The following is a 9365-nucleotide window of genomic DNA, read 5'->3' as shown; positions in this document are numbered from 1 at the left end:
CATAATTACGACCAGGTAGCCATGCCGACCAGGTAGCCATTTCGACCAGGTAGCCATGCCGACCAGGTAGACATAATTACGACCAGGTAGCCATGCCGACCAGGTAGCCATGCCGACCAGGTAGCCATGCCGACCAGGTAGACATAATTACGACCAGGTAGCCATGCCGACCAGGTAGACATAATTACGACCAGGTAGCCATGCCGACCAGGTAGACATAATTACGACCAGGTAGCCATGCCGACCAGGTAGCCATGCCGACCAGGTAGCCATGCCGACCAGGTAGACATAATTACGACCAGGTAGCCATGCCGACCAGGTAGACATAATTACGACCAGGTAGCCATGCCGACCAGGTAGACATAATTACGACCAGGTAGCCATGCCGACCAGGTAGACATAATTACGACCAGGTAGCAATGCCGACCAGGTAGCCATGCCGACCAGGTAGCCATGCCGACCAGGTAGACATAATTACGACCAGGTAGCCATGTCGACAGGATAGCTAAGTCTACCAGCTTGTCATGTCAAGCAGGTTGCCATTTTGACCAGTTAGCCATTCCAATTAGGTAGCTATGTCGACCAAGTAACAATGTCGACCATTTAGTTATGTAGGCCATGTAACCATAGTCTTATCAACTAAGTAGCAATTACAACCAGGTAGCCACGTTCACCAGTTAACATTGTCTATTAGGTAGCCATGTCGACCACTTAGGTATGTTGACAAGGTAGCCTTGTTGACCAGGTATCGATGACGACCCGGCAGTCATCATTTTATGACATAAAATCACACATATAGACAAATACAAATTGCTTACAAACATATTGTTTTTATTTTTAGATTTGAGTCACATAATTATAATACACATTATGGTGGATTTTTGTTATTATAAAAATGTGAAAAATAAAGTACATAACAAGTGTGAAATAAATTACATAACAAGTTTAAGATGAAGTGCAGATGAATTTTCAATACTGTTAAACTGCTGAGCTAACCTCATAATTCAATGTATTTTAAATGTATACATATATATATATAATACTCTATTTATTTTTACAAAATGTAAAAAAGATTTTAAAAAATAATTTAAATGTCAGAAATACAAATTATTAATAATCTTAATGGTTCTCTCACAAAAATAACTTCTCTATCATAGTATTTCTGTTGATATAGTGCGCAAGGGTGCGCTCGTTCAAGATAATAAAGTAGTGTTTTCCACCATGACACTAATGGTAGTTGTTTGCTTGTTGCTGACTGTGGACCTAGATCCTAATCATTTTTTTTTTAAAGTTATTGTTATTGTATAAAAAACTGTTAATAAACTAAGCTAAGTTTAGAGAAACGCGTGGTCGAAAGGCTAAGCACTCCTGAACAGTATTGGTTGATTTCAGCAGTGTATTAATGATGAGAGGTAATCATTAGATAGATACAGATTTATCGTTTGCAATAGTAAATAGACAACAAGGCTACGCCTTACAATGGCTGCCAGAAATATCCTTCCTGTACCCGAGCTGCTCGAGGAGAAGGTAACATGGCCGCGAATCGGCAAAAAGTTTCACCGGAGCAATCAAGGGATCAGTTGAAGAAACCGACAAGATTCAAGGACTATGTTTCTTAATGAACTCTTAAATATTTATTTTTAAATCTGACATGTTTCATATGTGTTGAAACGTATATATGGATATTATATGTTGTTGTTTATATTAGTTGTGTTTTTTTGTTGTTTTTTTATATTCTCCGAAATTTTTTTTTTAAAGAAGAGGGGATGTTGATATGGTGCGCAAAGGTGCATTCGTTCAAAATAATAAAGTATTGTTTTTCCACCATGACAGTAATGGTAGTTGGTTGTTTATTGTTGACTGTGAACGTAGATTATAGTGTATTAGTATTTTACTTTTACCTACAAACACGAATACACGTAGGGTTCATAATTCAGTGGAATCGAATTTCACGTTCAGTAAAAAAAAACAAAAAAAACTCTTCCTTGACAAGCAAGTTTAAAATTGATAAAATAATGTTTCAGATGAAATTGTAGACATCTGAATTGCATCGCCTTCTTTTCTGTTTTGTCTGCATTTCAGAAATGGCGCTTTCATGTAATTCTTGAGCTTAATAATCTTTTCTTTGAAAGTGTCCTTGAACCCTGGGCTCTTCAGAGAATAAACAATAAAATTACTGAAGTGAGAAACTGTGTGAAACAGATGGGCCACACGTGTGATTATGTAAAAATCCGAAGACCCGGGACTTTCCGCAATAAATGCGTAAGCTTTTGCACCTGTAAAAGGGGACACCAGTAGCAAATATGAACAACTGACTAGAAAAACAAACATGAAAGAGTTCCACTTTCTAGAATTTAAGTCTTCTATGTTTTTCCTGTAGGTTGAAACATCCGTCACACTTCTGTTCAGTCTGGAAATCTGCTTGTAATGGTTGTATAGCACTACTGTAATATGTGTGTAGATGAAAACAAGAAATATCAAGCAGACGACATGGAAAACCGGAAAGATATATTTGTGGTGAACGACAAAATACATATGAATGGAATCAAAATTGTCACAATAGCAGAAGGGACAACTAACAAAGAAAGAAATCCCCAAAGAGGAGACAATGAAAAAAATAATTTTTCTAGAGGTGATAGATTTGTGATAGTAGGGGTAGATCAAGTATACCCATCTCTCTAAGGAAATGAGGATAATGCACGAGTAGCTTATATAACTGTGTAGGACCCCAGGGAAATTGAAGGGTACAGATTCTGAAAGAGTTTTATCGCAGAGGAAGAGAATGATGGACACCAGAGCGAACAGAGCGTCATTGCAGGACTGGTACATGACGAACGCGCTGGTTTTCCTTAAGTGAGGTGTCGTGAACATGACGTGAATACAAATGCAGTTAACTATGAATGTCGCAAAATAGAAAATGTTTAAAACAGCATCTAATAGTATGTTGACTTCTGTGGACAGATACTCAGTCGTGTTGGCCACCACGTGATCGGAAGGGCATTGATCGTTGATTGTGCTCATTCTAGAAAATGTTTTTGTTATCTAGCTCTAGGAAATATTTTATGTGCACTAAATCTAGGAAACCTTTACATGCACTAAATCTAGGATATGTTTATGTGCACTAAATCTAGGAAATGTTTATGTGCACTAAATTGAAGAAATGTGTTTGTGAGCACAAAATTACATAAATGTTTACGAGGTTTAAGTCTTTTATTAGATGAATATCTCTTTTACGAGTTTTTGCGTTGTAGGTCGACTGAAAGATGAAAGTGCATTTTACGAGTTTTAGAGTTGTAGGTCGCCTTAAAGATGAATTTGTCTTTTACGAGTTGTAGCGTTGTAGGTCGCTTAAAAGATGAATGTGTCTTTTACGAATTCTAGCCTTCCAGGTCACTTGAAAGATAAACATCTTTTGTCTGAGTTCTATTTAAATTTAACAGATGAGTATCCCTTTTATGAGTTTCCAACCTTCTAGGTCGCATGAAAGGGAACGTCTCTCCTACGAGTTCAAGGTCGCTGGAAATGTGAACGTCTCTCCTACGAGTTCAAGGTCGCTTGAAAGGGAACGTCTCTCCTACGAGTTCAAGGTCGCTGGAAATGTGAACGTCTCTATTACGAGTTCAAGGTCGCTTGAAAGGGACCGTCTCTCCTACGAGTTCAAGGTCGATGGAAATGTGAACGTATCTCCTACAAGTTCAAGGTCGCTTGAAAGGACACGTCTCTCCTACGAGTTCAAGGTCGCTTGAAAGGTGAATGTCTCTCCTACGAGTTCAAGGTCGCCTGAAAGGTGAACGTCTAGATCGCTACAATGCTTCAGTGCCAATATCTTTTCTCTTAGTTCTAGCTCGCTTGAAAGACGAAGGAATCTCTGCATGAATCTCTGCATGAATCTCTGCATGAATCTCTGCATGAGCTCCAGGCTGCTTAGAATACGAATATATTTTCTTTCGAGTCCGTTTTATCTAGTTATTTTTACAAGCACTTGTTTTGATTTTTAGACTGTCCCTTTAGAAAATAGTCTCCAGACTATCTGCATACCAGGATGGAAGCGAACAGGATTTCAGTAACTTATTAGCGGGAGTTCAGGACTCTTCAGCCAAATATTTGGTACTGGTTTCAATCTTGTGTCTTTATCAAAGATGTTTTACTTTATTCTGTAGGAACATTGATTCTCCATAGATTGCCTATTCTAGTCGACATACAAATCAAACCTGAAATAAAAAAGAGAAGTAATAATCAGATAAAATATTTTTTTAATTTAATTTTTTATTATATTTTAAGTTTTATAATGGAGGTATTGTCTTTTACAAAAATGTATTTTAATGTTGTTTTTTTTTTAATATCTAATTTAGCACAAATCAAAAGCTCTATCTAGACAATCTGGTTTTGGTATATAGACTAAAACAACTTTATCAAGAAATTAGCAAAAACAATTATACAATTTTGTATTTTTAGAACTTTATTGTTTTTATTCAAGTTTTAATTATTTTTTAACATGCGGCGTGAACCTTAGTATTAATAAAGAAATTAGAATGAATGGTTGAAACTGCGTCGTTGTTTAACAAGGCGGATATGGTTTAAATCCCGATTTGGATCGATCTGTTGCATCTGCCAAACCACGAACACCTTTAGTCAGCTAGCTCCATCAGTCCCAAGAGATTAACTCCGTCAGACCACAGAGATTAGCTCCATCAGACCACAGAGATTAGCTCCATGAGACCACAGTGATTAGCTCCGTCAGACCACAGAGATTAGCTCCATCAGTTTACAGAGATTAGTTCCATCAGTCCCAAGAGATTAGCTCCATCAGACCACAGAGATTAGCTCCAACAGTCCACAGAGATTAACTCCGTCAGACCACAGAGATTAGCTCCATCAGTCCACAGAGATTAGTTCCATCAGTCCCAAGAGATTAGCTCCATCAGACCACAGAGATTAGCTCCATGAGACCACAGAGATTAGCTCCATCAGAACTCAGAGATTAGCTCCATCAGTCCACAGAGATTAGCTCCATCAGTCCCCAGAGATTAACTTCGTCAGACCACAGAGATTAGCTCCATCAGTCCACAGAGATTAGTTCCATCAGTCCCAAGAGATTAGCTCCGTCAGACCACAGAGATTAGCTCCATGAGACCACAGAGATTAGCTCCATCAGAACTCAGAGATTAGCTCCATCAGTCCACAGAGATTAGCTCCATCAGTCCCCAGAGATTAACTTCGTCAGACCACAGAGATTAGCTCCATCAGTCCACAGAGATTAGTTCCATCAGTCCCAAGAGATTAGCTCCATCAGACCACAGAGATTAGCTCCAACAGTCCACAGAGATTAACTCCGTCAGACCACAGAGATTAGCTCCATCAGTCCACAGAGATTAGCTCCATCAGACCACAGAGATTAGCTCCAACAGTCCACAGAGATTAACTCCGTCAGACCACAGAGATTAGCTCCATCAGTCCACAGAGATTAGCTCCATCAGACCACAGAGATTAGCTCCATCAGTCCACAGAGATTAGCTTCGTCAGACCACAGAAATTAGCTTCGTCAGACCACAGAGATTAGCTCCATCAAACCACAGAGATTAGTTCCGTCAGACCACAGAAATTAGCTCCATCAAACCACAGAGATTAGCTTCGTCAGACCACAGAGATTAGCTCCATCAAACCACAGAGATTAGCTTCGTCAGACCACAGAGATTAGCTCCATCAGACCAAAGAGATTAGGTCCATCAGTATACAGAAATTAACTCCGTTAGACCACTTAGATTAGCTCCTTCAGACCACCGAAATTAGCTCCATCAAACCACAGAGATTAGCTCCATCAGACCACAGATATTAGCTGAATCAGTCCACAGAGATTAGCTCCATCAGACCACAGACATTAGCTCCAACAGTCCACAGAGATTAACTCCGACAGACCACAGAGATTAGCTCCATCAGTCCACAGAGATTAGCTCCGTCAGACCACAGAGATTAGCTCCATCAGACCACCTATATTAGGTCCATCAGTCCACAGAAATTATCTCCGTTAGACCACTTAGATTAGCTCCGTCAGACCACAGAAATTAGCTCCATCAAACCACAGAGATTAGCTCCGTCAGACCCCATAAGAGATAAGATCAGAGAACTGCTAAACTACAATTGTTCAATAAATGATATATCAACAGAACTAAGATTTGAGAAGATAAAAACATTTTGGGCGAAATGACAATTGGAATAAATTAATCAAAGAAATGTGGCGTGCTGGATGAGTGGTAATTACTTCGCTTCTAAACTGAAGTGTCTCTGGTTCAAATCTTGGTGAAGATTGGAATTTTGATTTTTAGGATTTTTTGGACGCCTCCGTATGCAGCCAACTTAAATGAAAGCCTCACTTTAGTTTGGGCAATAAATGCTGTCTGTTACTGTGCTGGCCACATGACATCCTCGTTAACCGTCGGCCAACGAAGTAGGTGACCTTAACATCATCTGACCTTTAAATCACCCTTTTGAAAGCGCTATTTTACTTTTTTTTAAATGACAAAAGATGTAAGTCATAACTTTAAAAGAAATAATATCCTTACTGAAAAGTTATGTACATAAGTATATAACTTGAAAGTTATGTGCATATTGAGAAAATGAAAGTATTTTGTAAATTTTTAAAGAACTATTTAGATGAAACTCTTTGAAGCGATCAACTTAAACTATAGTGAACTATTCGATGCCAGGTTTGGGTGGACAAGTTAAAGTGGCCAGGAGTCATACTGCACGACAGTTTCTGATGCTTACTTTCAATCCCTCCTGTAAACTATGAAATGCCTAGTATGTTGTTATGTTGTTAATATTCTGTTTTACTAATTTTTAAATAGAAATTATAACATAGTATTATTTACTTTTTTTTTAAGCATTTGTAGTCATGTAATCATAGAAGGCCAGTTTTATTAAGGCCATCTTCTATATCAAATAATCTCAAGTCGCTGTAATGCTGAGTACGCTCTGTCAAATTCTTATAGATACATATTAAAATGTCCTCGCTTTTAAAAGAGCAGATGAATTTGTATACAGACAGATAAAGATATAGATAATTTTAAAATATAGATAGATATCGATATAGTTTTAGTAATAACAACTCACTGAAAAGATCATGTCCAATGCGTATATCAATTGAAAGGTTGAAGCCCGATGTTTGAGCTCAAACTGGCTACTGCTAGTCCTGCAAATGTCTTTATAGAAGTCTTTTTTTACCCACTTACACGCATACCCTTTTTCAGGTGTCCATAAGTGTGTGTGTGTGTGTGTGTGTCTGGAGTAAAAGAGGGTTTGAGTATCACCTCTGTGTGTAGGTGTGAAGTGTGTGAGTATCAAGTGTGTGTGTGTGGGGTGTGATCTAAAAGAGTGTATCTGAAGCAATGCGTGTGTGTGTGTATGTGTGTGTCTCAGAGGGTCGTGAATGTTCCTGAAGACAATAGGAGTTGTTTTTAAGTGAACAAATTTTGTATTCTTTACGACAGACTTGCAATTCCTGTCAATTCGTTCGAATGTCCGGTTTGACTTATATTTCTAGCTAGGTAATAGATAGTAAGTTTATTCCCCTACTTAGTCATAAGCAAGGCTACCGATATAACTTTTAAAATCAGGCTAGTTATATATTTTTTGAAAAGATTATATCTATACACAAAAGCACGAGGACTAGTTGGTAAAAAGAGTTTACACGTTATTTCTCACACACCCAATCTCCGATCAAACAGAAACTTTGCACAATTATTTCTTTAACCTGACAAAACAAGGATCACAATACAAAAAATTACTAATTAAGATATTAGTAAGAACATTTTTGGAAAATTAATTATTAAATAAGATGGTCTTTGTTTCATCTCCTAATCAAGATCTTTCAAAAAGCTCAACTGTAACTGTTGTCGACATTTGTCTTACAATATGTCTTTCAATATGTCTTACAATATGTCTTACAATACGTCTTTCAATATGTCTTTCAATATGTCTTTCAATATGTCTTACAATATGTCTTTCAATATGTCTTTCAATATGTCTTTCAATATGTCTTACAATATGTCTTTCAATATGTCTTACAATATGTCTTTCAATATGTCTTTCAATATGTCTTTTAATATGTTTTTCAATATGTCTTTCAATATGTCTTACAATATGTCTTTCAATATGTCTTTCAATATGTCTTACAATATGTCTTTTAATATGTCTTTCAATATGTCTTTTAATATGTCTTTTAATATGTCTTTTAATATGTCTTTCAATATGTCTTTTAATATGTCTTTTAATATGTCTTTCAATATGTCTTTCAATATGTCTTTCAATATGTCTTTCAATATGTCTTTTAATATGTCTTTCAATATGTCTTTTAATATGTCTTTCAATATGTCTTTCAATATGTCTTTCAATATGTCTTTCAATATGTCTTTTAATATGTCTTTCAATATGTCTTTTAATATGTCTTTTAATATGTCTTTCAATATGTCTTTCAATATGTCTTTCAAAATGTCTTTCAATATGTCTTTTAATATGTCTTTTAATATGTCTTTTAATATGTCTTTCAATATGTCTTTCAATATGTCTTTCAATATGTCTTACAATATGTCTTTCAATATGTCTTTCAATATGTCTTACAATATGTCTTTTAATATGTCTTTCAATATGTCTTTTAATATGTCTTTTAATATGTCTTTTAATATGTCTTTTAATATGTCTTTCAATATGTCTTTTAATATGTCTTTTAATATGTCTTTCAATATGTCTTTTAATATGTCTTTCAATATGTCTTTCAATATGTCTTTTAATATGTCTTTTAATATGTCTTTTAATATGTCTTTCAATATGTCTTTCAATATGTCTTTCAATATGTCTTTTAATGTCTTTTAATATGTCTTTCAATATGTCTTTCAATATGTCTTTTAATATGTCTTTTAATATGTCTTTTAATATGTCTTTCAATATGTCTTTTAATATGTCTTTTAATATGTCTTTCAATATGTCTTTCAATATGTCTTTTAATATGTCTTTCAATATGTCTTTCAATATGTCTTTTAATATGTCTTTTAATATGTCTTTCAATATGTCTTTCAATATGTCTTTTAATATGTCTTTCAATATGTCTTTCAATATGTCTTTTAATATGTCTTTCAATATGTCTTTCAATATGTCTTTTAATATGTCTTTCAATATGTCTTTCAATATGTCTTTTAATATGTCTTTCAATTTGTCTTTCAATATGTCTTTCAATATGTCTTTCAATATGTCTTTCAATATGTCTTTCAATATGTCTTTTAATATGTCTTTCAATATGTCTTTCAATATGTCTTTTAATATGTCTTTTAATATGTCTTTCAATATGTCTTTCAATATGTCTTTCAATATGT

Source organism: Biomphalaria glabrata, chromosome 9 (assembly GCF_947242115.1).
Source record: "Biomphalaria glabrata chromosome 9, xgBioGlab47.1, whole genome shotgun sequence".
NCBI classification, from domain to species: Eukaryota; Metazoa; Mollusca; class Gastropoda; family Planorbidae; genus Biomphalaria; species Biomphalaria glabrata.
This window is presented reverse-complemented; position numbering follows the sequence as displayed.